Here is a 12,218-nt window from a genome sequence, read left to right on the forward strand (position 1 = left end):
TGTTGTGTGTTAGTTTGTTTGTTTTTGTTTTTGAGACAGAGTTTTGCTCTTTCTCCCAGGCTGGAGTAAAGCGGTGCCATCTTGGTTCACTGCAACCTCCGCCTCCCAGGTTCAAGCGATTCTGCTGCCTCAGCCTCCCAAGTAGCTGGGATTACAGGCATCTACCACCATGCCTGGCTAATTTTTGTATTTTTAGTGGAGATGGGGTTTTGCCATGTTGGCCAGGCTGGCCTCCAACTCCTGACCTCAGGTGCTCCACCCACCTCGGCCTCCCAAAGTGCTGGGATTATAGGCATGAGCCACCAGGCCTGACCAAAACTTTGTTTTTGAAAATACCAACAAAATAGATAAACCTCCCCTGAGACAATGAATGAAAAGAGGAAGGGATAAATATGACACAAGTTAAGACATGAAAAGAGAGACACTGTCATAAATACAGTTGATTGAAGAATTGTAAGAGAATGCCACATACAACTCGATGGCAGCACAACATACAACGTCCTATCAAAATGCACACTGGAAGAAGAAAATACAATTTTCATAAAAGATTGGAAATGTAATTGAAGCATGCCATTTCCTAAAAAGACACTATAGATATATTGTTTCACAACTGAATTCTATCTAATGTTTAAACAACTGATTATTCCCGTGATATTTAACATATTCAAGACCATAAAAGAAAAGACATTGTAAAGTCCCTCAATTTACTTGAGAAGCCATTATTATGTCGTTATAATAAATTTTAAAAGAAAACATGTCAATCTCGATTATGAATAAAGTTCAAAAATAGAATCTAGCAGTCTTTAAAAGTAACTCAAAATAACTACAAGAATAATCAATTGTATAAAGTTGGTTAGATAATACTAAACTGTTAGCATACTTCATTACAGAATCAAATTAAGACAGAAAAATCATGTCATTATGTTAATAGATGCTGTAAACCAAAAAGTACCTGAGACAGGTCTCAATCCATTAAGAAAGTTTATTTTGCCAAGGTTAAGGATGCATGCCCAGGAGGTAGATCTGCATCTTTCTCCAAAGATGGTTTTGAGGACGTCAGTATTTTAAAGGGGAAAGGGTGGGTATTGGGTGGAAAGGAAGAAATTTTTAAAAGTTGGAGGTACATAAGAGACAAATGGTTGAATTCTTTTGAGTCTTTGATCAGCTTTTCACGGAATACATTATTTACATGTGACAGGTGGGTAGAGTAATAGTCACCTATGCCTTTGTCTGACCCAGTGAATCTGCATTTCTATATCAGAGGAAGCAATCAGATACACATTTGTCTCAGGTGAGCAGAAGAATGAAAAGTTCAAGGCAGGGCAAGTGTGAAGTGTAGAAACATGATTCTCCTGTCACAGATTAACATGCACCTTGTTAGACTCCAAAGCAGGACCAGAAACCAGTTTACTTGGAAGTTTCCACAAAACTTATACCTTTATGTATCTACCTGTTTATATATATAAAGTCAAAGTTAGTACTATGTATGTAAAAGGCATCACTCTCTGACCCAGAAATGAGCCGAGCTAATATTTGGTGGACTTCTTTGTATTTAACTCCTATTATATATACAGTTCTGGTTCTTCCCATTGAACAATTACTAAAGCAATCTTCACATGATTATGAACCTTCTCATAAGTACCGTTTTTATGGTTCCATAGCACACAACTGCTCCTTGTGGATGACACATCACTGAGACAACTGCCTGTGAGTGCACATTTGAGAGTGTGATGGGTAAGTTTAGGTGTCAGTTTGACCGGGCTAAGGATTCCCACATCACAGGTAAACCATTATTTCTGGGTGTGCCTGTGAAGGCATCTCTGGAAAGGACCAGCATTTCAGTCAGTGGACTCAGTGAAGCTAACCGCCTTTCCCAGTGCTGGTGGGCATCCTCCAATCAACTGGGTCCCTGAAGAGAACTAAAACGCAGATTCTGTCCTGCTTAAGCCAGGACATCCACCTTCTGCTCTTGGACATCAGCTCTCCCAGTTCTGGAGCCTTTGGGCTCGGACTGGGACTTACGCTATCAGCTTCCCTGCTTCTCAGGCTCTGGCCTTGCCAAGATGACCGTGGTGGAGGATGTGATGGGAACCTTTGCAGGGCAGCAATGGGGACCCAAACTCAGTGACGAGAGGTCAGGGAGAAAAGAGGGGATGAGAAATCCTGGCAGCAAGTAGAGACACCAACACCACTTTGGAGAGGACTTGCTGTGAGTGGAGCAAAGGTGTGGGGTGAGAGTTATGGGGAACAAAGTTATTGTTCTATGCACAGAGCCCGGGGAGGATTGCGGTCCCTGCATGTCTCCTCCAACCTTCCCAAGAAATCCCCCTGGATGCTTCCTTAACTTTTTTTTTTTTTTTTTCTTATTTGCCTGTGGCCTTTAGGACAGTTAGGTTTCCTCCAGCTGTGACAAACCAGGAAGTGGTGGACGGCAGCTGTTTCTGCTGCACAGAACTGGTTCGGGGAAAGCCTGCAGTTCCTCCCTGCTGAGGAGGGGGCTCCTCCTACCAGGTTCACGCTATAACTATGACGGGGCCCCAGGAATGAAAAGGAAGGCCACTAGAGGAACATTAGACAGGGACAGGAAGGCTCCCGCAGGGACACACACACAGCAGGTGGACCACCCTCTTGTGCTGTGGGGCCTCCCCAAGTAAGGATGGAGAATAATTTTATTTGCAGGCCTTGAGAGAGGCCCATCCCCTCCGCCGCCTCCGACTACCCAGCTCTCTCCTGACATCAGAAAGAAGAAAGCCCTTCCCTCCTTCCTGTAGACAGTAGGAGGATTTGGGGCTCTGGGCTCCCTTCAGGCTGCACCAGCACGCCCGCCCTGCTGTTGCATTGCTTCATAAAAAAGTGGGCATGTGGAAAATGGAGCAGGAACTGGTGCTTAGGCAGCAATATTTTCCAGAATTCCCCACAGCAGTCTTCCCACAACTCATTAATCTTTTGAATTTGCATTCATATTTGCTAAACAGCAATGAATCTGCAAAAGGTACCCAGAAAGGAGCCCTCTTTCAGAGCTGCTTTCCTCCCTGCTCTTGGCCGTGGTCACCTGCTCCACACCGTGTACCCTTCTCCGCAGCCACACAGCATCAAGGCCCCAGGTGCTTGTGAATTTTCCCAGAGCCACACACTGCAGCCCGAGGGTGAGGAGCCACAACCTCAAACCCTCCAGTGGGATTTCCCCATATTCCACAACTCTGCACAGAGCCTCACACAGTCACGAAGCCATCTGGCTGCTTCTACCCTAGTTCTCTCTCCTCCCCACCCCAATGCGCCCCACCTGCCAACTTCCTTGCCTTCCTCTCACGTCTCTAATCCAGAATGTCTCTATGCTGCTTCTTGTAGCGTGAAGAGTTCCCTTACATCATATCCTGAGTTCTTTCTTTCTTAGGCTTAAAATAAACTCTACTCTTAGGCCTGCAAACTCAGCTTTCAAGATGTAAAGTGAGCTTTTACAGTTAGAACTCCCTCTATGTTTTTCCAGGTAACCACCCATTCATTCCTTAGAGGGACGATCCTTCTGATTGCATAGATTGGAACCCAAAGCCTACAGTGTTTTAAAAATTAATTATTTGAAAAATACCTCAAAAATGTTTGTTTCCTCCATGGCACAAACAATAGGGTTCCCCCTATACTACACATTACAGGCCCTGCAGTCTAATAGTGTGTTAACCAATAGGTAGCTTTAGTCTTAATAATTTTTTCACACTGATCAACATTAACTGGAATACTGGAAAAAAAAAACTGACCACGAAGTGAGACCTTAACCACCAGGGGCGGCCTTGTCACACCAGGTGAGACCACCAGGTGAGAGCCCTGTCACCCCAGGTGAGAGCCCATTACACTAGGTGAGACTCCCTAATCTGCAAAAGATTTTGTGTCAGTGATGAAGTAATTAAACACCCTCGCCTGAACAATGGTAACAGACTCCGTGGAGGTTGATCATCTCCTTTGAAAGGAAGCTGTCCTACCATCTGCACCATGCTTATAGAATTCACTTCCAAATTATTTCACTACAGGGTGTCTTCCATTTATTTTTGCTGCCGTTTTATTTTTACTGCCATTCATTTCACTGCCATTTTTTTAATGGTTGCAATCTCCAAACATCCACTTAGGAAACACTGGCCCTCTCAGAAAGACATAGCTGACAGCTTGAAGAGTGGTTTGTCTGAAGCCCTAAAAGTGAGCCATCCAAATATGCATGTGTATGGTTCTGTAAAAATGGTGACTAGCTAAAACTGAAAAGTATTAGAACCCCAAAACCTGTGTATATGTGTATGATGGATGTCTGTATATATGTGTGTGTGTATCATTATGTGTGTATATGTGTGTGCCTGTGTATCATTATGTATGTATATATGTATATCTCATTATATATGTATGTGTATAACCATGTATGCATATGTTATCATTATGTACATATGCATATGCATTAGATGTATACATGTCATTATGTACATATGATACCTGGACATACAATGTGCATGTGTGCATCATTAAGTATGTATATGTGTATATCATTAGTAGATACGTATGTATATCATTATGTATATGTGTGTATGTATATCATGTATATATGTATACATATCATCATGTGTGTGTATCATTATGTATGTATATGTGTGTATACACATATATAATGAATCCAGGAATTGCCTTTCTGATACAGATGCACTGAAAGTTTTATGCATGTTAAAGCAATTGGAAATTGAATCAGGACTTTTATCGGATTACCAATATAGGAAATGATTATTACTCATTTATGTTTTCTCATGAGGTTCCTGTTTACAGGATACGATTCACTGGAAAATAATGCCAAGGGTTATAAAAGCAATTCACCGTGGAGTGTTGTTCTTTGTCTGTGCACAGAATGTGTAGCTCTTGCATACTCTTTTCAGGGTCAGAAGGAAACAGGAAGCCTTTAATGGAGAGCATTGATCACTCATCAGGGAAAGTCCTGCCGCACTGGGAGAAGGTGAGTCACTGCACTGCCTTCAGCTAGCTGCATGACTACATATTTAAGGTGAGCATTAACTATATTGACACACTGGGCATAACTGTAAAATTATTTTTAGACCCCATCCCAAAGTTAGCGGCCTTCCTTGGTAGACTTGGGGAGCTTGGGTTTTATTGCTGTATCGAGACAACAAAGTGGGAGATTGTCACATCACATCTCAGGCTTGTTGAAACACGCAGGGACCCAGTGCTAGGACAAGATGAGACTTTGGGAATCTTGGGCAGGGATGCGAGTCATTGGGGTCAGAATGTAGCAGGTGGTAGATTTTTGCCTTGAAGGCCCCCAGTGAATCTCATCTCCATACCTCTTTGCAAGGAGGCTTGGCTACTGCTTTCTTCAAGAGGGGGAGGCTATGTCCACATCCTCTGAACTTGTGCTAGCCTTACCCGTTGCTTTCAGCAATAGCATCTGATGGGAGGGACTGGGTGCAGTGTCTGAGGCCAGGTACCAAGATCAGGAACAAGGTAAGGATGTCCACTCTCACACTGTTTTTCAACAGTTGTTAGTTCTGGAAGTTCTAGGCTGTGCACTAAGGACAGAAAAGGAAATAAAATACATAGAGATAAGAAAGGAAAAAATAAAACTTTCTTTACTTGTAGATGCCATAATTTTCTATTTATAAAATCCAAGAACCTACCAAAAAATGACTAGAAATAGTAAGTAAAGTCAGTAAGTTCACATAAACACGCAACAATCAATTGTATTTCCCTATACTAACAATGAACAGCACGATTTATAATTGCTTAAAAAAATAAATAAATAAACTAAATACTGTTGTAGGACTTTTTCCTTAGGGTCCTTGTCACAAAACCAGGGAAGATTAGGCTTGCAGACACTTTGAAGGGTGAGAAAAATGGGATTTATTGGGCAAAAAGGAAACAGGGACTCTCAGGAAAGCGAGAGTCCTGCTAGCCAGTTTCCCACCTCACAGATTGAATCTCAGGTACCACCCTGAACAGGAGAGGCCAGGCTCCTCCCCGCTGCAAAGGGTGCTGACTTCCCACAGCTGCACCCCATTCTTCCAGTCCGCGGGCCAGTCCAAAGTTCTTCAGAGACCCCTTCATACTTGGCTGTCTCAATACTAAAGTATAACTCTAGCAAAACTTGTATAGAACATAGAACTTTTATGCGAAAAACTACGCAACACTGAAGAAAGAAAAACAACATCTAAATAAATAAAGAGGCATCCTGTGTTCATGGATTGGAAAACTCAACATAGTAAAGATGTCATTTCTCCCCACATTGATTCATAGGCTTAATGCAATTTCTATCAAAATCCCAACCGCATTCATTATAGAGACAAGATTATTTTAAATTTTAGTGAAAAATACAAAGAAACAAAAATAACTAAAACAATTTTGAAAATGAAGACTAACATGAGAGAATTATGAGTCACTTTATGGCCACACCAATCAAGGCTATATAGATTTGGCAGAGAGATCAACACAGATAGATCAATGTGCTAGAATACCTAATCCACAAATAAAACCATGCAAATATGTCCAACTGATTTTTTACACCCAAGTGTGAAAAAGACTAAGGCCAGGCCTGGTGGCTTATGCCTGTAATCCCAGCACTTTGGGAGGCCAAGGCAGGTGGATCACCTGAGTTCAGGAGTTTGAGCCTGGCCAACATGGTGAAACCACGTCTCTAAAAATAAAAATTTTAAAAAAATTAGCTGGGCGTGGTGGCACATGCCTGTAATCCTAGCTACTCTGGAGGCTGAGGTAGGAGAATCGCTTGAACCCAGGAGGTGGAGGTTGCAGTGAGGGGAGATCGCACCATTGAATTCCAACCTGGGTGACATAATGAAACTCTGTCTGAAAAAAAAAAAAAAAGAACTAAGTTTCATACATAATGTAAAATGTAACTTAAAATGAATCTAAGACTTAAATTATAAAATGTCAAATTGTAAAATTATTCCAAAAAAAGTAGGAGAAAATCAGAAAATCTTTAAGATCTATTGCTGGGCAAGGAGTTTCTCAAGTTAAGACCAAAAGTATGATCCATAAAAAAAAAACATTGGTAAACTGAAGTTCATCAAAATTAAAAACTTGTATTCTGCCACAGACCTCGTTAGAGAGGATGAAAGGCAAGCTACAAGTAGGAAGAAATATTTAAAAGCCACATATTCAACAAAAATTAGTATTTTGAATGTGTAAAAACTCTCAAAACTCAACAGTTAAAAAATGCAAACATTACAACCAGAAAATGGGCAAATGATAAACAGACATTTTACTAAGGAGGATACACAGATTACAAATAAGCATGCTAAAAAATTAGCATAATCAGCCATTAAGGAAATTAAAACCACAATGAGATGTTACTACATACCCATCAGAATGGCTAAAATGAGATGTAGTGGCAACACCAAATGCTGTCAAAGATGTAGAGAAACTGGATCTTTCACACATTGCTGATAGGAATATAAAGTGGTCTAGACATATTGAAAACCAGTTTGGCATTTTCTTTTAAAACTAAGCATGCACGGGCCAGGCACGGTGGCTCATGCTTGTAATCCCAGCACCTTGGGAGGCCAAAGTGGGCGGATTGTCTGAGCTCAGGAGTTTGAAACCATCCTGGGCAACATGGTGAAACCCCCTCTCTACTAAAATACAAAAAATTGGCTTGGCATGGTGGCATGTGCCTGCAGTCCCAGCTACTTGGGAGGCTGAGGCAGGAGAATTCCTTGAACCCAGGAGGCGGAGGTTGCAGTGAACCGAGATCATGCCACTGCACTCCAGCCTGGGCAACAGAATGAGATTCCACATGAAAAAACAAAAACAAAAACAAAACACTAAGCATGCACTACCATGTGACCGAGAAGCTTTACTCCTGGCCATCTATCCCAGAGAAGTAAAACTTATTTCCACACAAAAACCTGCATATGTATGTTCATAGCAGTTTTATGTATAATAGCCCCAAACTGGAAAGAACCCAGATGTCCTTCAATAGGCAAATGATTTAAAAACTGTGAAATAGCCATACCATGGAATATTACTCAGCCATAAAAAGAATTGTTGATACACATAACAACCTCAATGAATCTCCAGAGAATTATGCTGAGTGAGAAAAACCAATCCCAAAATGTTACACACTGTGTGATTCTGTTTACATGTCATCCTGGTAATGACAAAATTATAGAAATGGAGCACATAGTAGTGGTTGCAGGGTGTCAAGGACTGGGGACAGGAGGAAAGTAGGTGTGGCTATAAAAGGTTAACATGGGCTAGGTGCAGCGGCTCACGCCTGTAATCCTCGCATGTTGGGAGGCCAAGGCAGGCAGATCACCTGAAGTCAGAAGTTTGGGACCAGCCTGGCCAATGTGGCAAAACCCTGTCTCTACTAAAAATACAAAAAAGTAGCTGGGTATGGTGGCAGGTGCATTTAGCTTTACTCCCAAGGTGATGTTTTTAACTTCATGTCTCCCAGGAGTATGGGTAAAACCTTCATCTTTATGTATCTTATACAACAGGCCAATTAAGGCACCCTACCTCTGCAAAAAAGTGGCCACATCTTAATTCCTGGAACCTGAGAATACGTTATATTGCATGGTAAAGCAGAATTAGGTTGCTCATCAACCTACCTTAAAATAGAGAGATTATCCTGAAATATCCAGGGAAGTCCAGTGTCCTTAGAAAGGAAAGAGGTCAGCAGGAGGGTCAGCGTTAGAGTGATCTGATGTGATAAGGATGCAGCACCGTTGCTGGCTTTGAGGATGAAGAACGTGCAATGAGTCAATAAAAGCAGGCAGCCTCCAGAAGCTGGGGTGAGCAGGAAAATGAATTTTCCTCTAGAGACTCCAGAGAGGAATGCGCCCCTGCCAGCATCTTAATTTTAATCACATGAGACTCTTGTCAGACTTCTGGCCTACAAAACCATAAGACAATACATTCATGCTCTTTTAAGTCACTAACTGCGGCTGCAATAAACAAATAATTTTTGCAGCTGTGATAGGCAACTATTAGATTTCAGTACCTGGAGGTGGAGTGCTACTGTAACAAATTCCTAAAAATGTAGAAATCATTTTGGAATTGGGAAAGAGGCAGGAAGAATTTTGAGGAATGTAATAGGAAAAGTTAGACGGCCTTGTACAGATCTATATAACTATAAGCCTTAATGACTCTGTTATGGATGACTCAGAAGGAAGTGAGGAGTAGGGTGGAGAAAATATACGTCATCTAGACGTATGTCATCACCTACATCATCAGAAATAGATTGGTGGTAGAAATATGCATGTTAAGGGTGCTTCTGGGGATGGTGCAGAAGAAAGTGAGGAATGTATTATTGGAAACTAGAGAAAAGGGGATTTTTGTGGTATGGTGACAGAAAGATCAGCTAAATTTTGTCCTATAATTGCGCAGAAAGTGACACTTTAAGCAACAAACTTGTTTCCTTCTCTGAGATGTTCCAAGTTTCGAAGACAAAGCCTGGTTACTTCTTGTTGCATAATGTAAAATATGAAAGAAAATAAATAAATTGAGGGAAGAACGTTTTAAAAAGCAGGGAAGGGGAGCAGTCAGACAAGATCATGACAATTGGTAAAATTTGCGACTTTTCAAAATTTCAAATGATGCCAAAGTGAAGAGATTCTCTGTTAAAAAATAATGCTCTAGAGAAAAATTCAGAAATGTAGCTGCACAACCTCTTGCTACTATCAGAGAAAGATCAGGATGTCAGAATATTCAATCTTTGAGAAATTTAGGGTATGATTTATAGATTCCCCTTAGTTATCTCAGCAGATGCCAAAAATAGATATGGGATTACTTAGGACTGATCTGTGGAGGAGCCTCTGTTTAATGAAGTGAATCCTGGTGACACATACAAGAGGCCTACAAAGTTTCCGAGAATATAATGTCAGTAGAAATACAGCGATCATGAACCAAAACAAAGTCAAAGAGAGCAGACTAAAAGAAGGCTGATGGACCTTCATGCTTCTCCAGACAGGAAACAGGGATCAGCTGCAAACTGCTCAGCTGCAAGCATGTGCTACCTTTTGTGATTATAAAAGAAAAAAAAACCTCACAGAGGGAAGACCATCAAACTCAGAGAATGGAGCTGTGAGCTCAGGACAGAGCCAAGGACCGCAGGTAATTATTCAAAGGTCTTGAAGCCTATGGAGTTTGTCAGGTTGGATTTTGAAATTGCTTGGAAATAGTAACTCATTTTACCTTCAATTCTCTCCCTTTTTAAGTGAGAATATCTTTATCTGCTATCCTATGCCTATGCCACCATTGTATTTTAGGAGCAGACAACTTTTTTCTGTAGTCCATGGTTGTAGAGGAATTGTGCCCCAGGATGGATTATAGGGTGATCCCCAAAATTAGGGTTTAGCCTGGGAGGCCACCTGGGTTTTTGGCTTCACACAGGAAGGCATTCAAGAACGAGCTGATAAAGTAAAAGAAAGTTTATTAAGAAAGTAAAGGAATAAAAGGGTGGCTACTCCTTAGGGATAGCAGCCCAGAAGCCTGCTGGTTCACTATTTTTATGGTTATTTTTTTAATCACATGCTAAACAAGGGTCAGATTATTCTTGAGCTCTCAGGGAAAGGGCGGGAAATTCCTGGAACTAAGGGTTCCTCCCCCTTTCAGACCACATAGAGTAACTTCTGGACATTGTAGCTCCTTTGTTTTGGTCAATTTCTCCCATTTGGAATGTGTGTATTTACCCAATGCCTGTACCCACATTGTACCTACTAAGTAATTAACTTACTTTTGACTTTATAGGATCACAGGCAGAAGGGACTTGTTTAGTCTCAGATGAGGCTATGGACTTGGACTTTTGGGTCAATGCTGAAATGAGTGAAGACTTTGGTACATTCTTGGGAAGGCATAATTGTGTTTTGAAATGTGAGAAGGATGAGATCTGGGAGGGGCTGGGGCAGAACGATATGGCCTGGCTCTGTGTCCCCACTCAAATCTCATCTTGAACTGTAATACAAATTGTAATCCCCAAGTGTTGGGGGAGGGACCTTGTGGGAGTTGATTAGATCATGAGGATGGTTACTCCATACTGTTCTCATGATCGTGAGTGAGTTTTCTTGAGATCTGATGGTGTTATAAAGGGCTTTTTGCCCCTTTGCTCTGCACTTCCTCTTCCTGCTGGCATGTGAATAAGAAGCTTTTCTTCCTTTTTGCTTTCAGCCATGATTGTAAGTTTCCTGAGGCCTTCCCAGCCATGCCAAACTGTGAGACAATTAAATCTCTTTCCTTTATAAATTACCGAGTCTCAGGCAGTTCTTTAGAACAGCGTGAGAATGGACTAATACATGTACATAATTGAAATGTTTTTTCCCCATTAATCTGCCTTATGTCAATGTATTAGGTTGCAATTACTTTTGCACATATCTTGAGTTATCTAGACATGGGCTCCCACAGCCTTGGGCATCTCCACCCCTGTCACTTTGCAGGGTAGAGCCCCCCTCCCAGCTGCTTTCATGGGCTGGTGTTGACTGCCTGAAGCTTTCCAGGCACACAATGCAAGCTGTCAGTGGATCTACCATTCTGGGGTCTGGGGGACAGTGTCCCTCTTCTCACAGCTCTACTAGGCAGTGCCCCAGTGGGGACTCTGTGTGGAGGCTCTGACTCCACATTTCCCTTCTACACTGCCCTAGCAGAGGTTCTCCATGAGGGCTCTGTTCCTGCAGCAAACTCCTGCCTGGACATCTGTGTATTTCCATACATCCTCTGAAATCTAGGTGGAGGTTCCCAAACCTGAATTCTTGACTTTTGTGTACCCACAGGCCCAACACCACATCTTAGTCACCAAGGCTTGGGGCTTGCACCCTCTTATCAACAGCCTGAGCTGTATGTTGGCCCCTTTTAGCCATGGCCGAAGCTGAAGCAGCTGGGACACAGGACACCATGTTCCAAGGCTTCATAGAGAAAGGGGGCCGGCCGGGCGCGGTGGCTCAAGCCTGTAATCCCAGCACTTTGGGAGGCCGAGACAGGCGGATCACGAGGTCAGGAGATCGAGACCATCCTGGCTAACATGGTGAAACCCCGTCTCTACTAAAAATACAAAAAACTAGCCGGGCGAGGTGGCGGGCGCCTGTAGTCCCAGCTACTCGGAGGCTGAGGCAGGAGAATGGCATAAACCCGGGAAGCGGAGCTTGCAGTGAGCTGAGATGCAGCCACTGCACTCCAGCCCGGGCAACAGAGCGAGACTCTGTCTCAAAAAAAAAAAAAAAAAAAAAAAA

The 12,218-nt window shown here is 42.3% G+C and overlaps 1 protein-coding gene across 12 annotated transcripts in view; it reads right to left on the reverse strand.

Annotated features, from left to right (window-relative positions):
- Positions 1 to 12,218, reverse strand: part of DIRAS2 (DIRAS family GTPase 2) — a 157,466-nt gene that overhangs the window by 96,445 nt on the left and 48,803 nt on the right. For 7 of the 12 annotated variants that reach the window (XR_002727029.3, XR_002727031.3, XR_002727027.3 and 4 more), the window contains exons 3-4: positions 8,607 to 8,890; positions 5,407 to 5,549 (exon numbers count right to left, since the gene is read on the reverse strand). The exons of 2 other annotated variants lie outside the window; for them this stretch is intronic. The gene's annotated coding sequence lies outside the window, so the exon portion shown is untranslated. Of the gene's footprint in view, positions 1 to 5,324; positions 5,550 to 8,606; positions 8,891 to 12,218 lie in introns of all 12 variants that reach the window. 3 more of the 12 variants (XM_023195272.3, XM_023195271.3, XM_023195270.3) reach the window with 2 other exon arrangements.

This window comes from Piliocolobus tephrosceles, chromosome 14 (genome assembly GCF_002776525.5).
Source record: "Piliocolobus tephrosceles isolate RC106 chromosome 14, ASM277652v3, whole genome shotgun sequence".
Taxonomy (NCBI): domain Eukaryota; kingdom Metazoa; phylum Chordata; class Mammalia; order Primates; family Cercopithecidae; genus Piliocolobus; species Piliocolobus tephrosceles.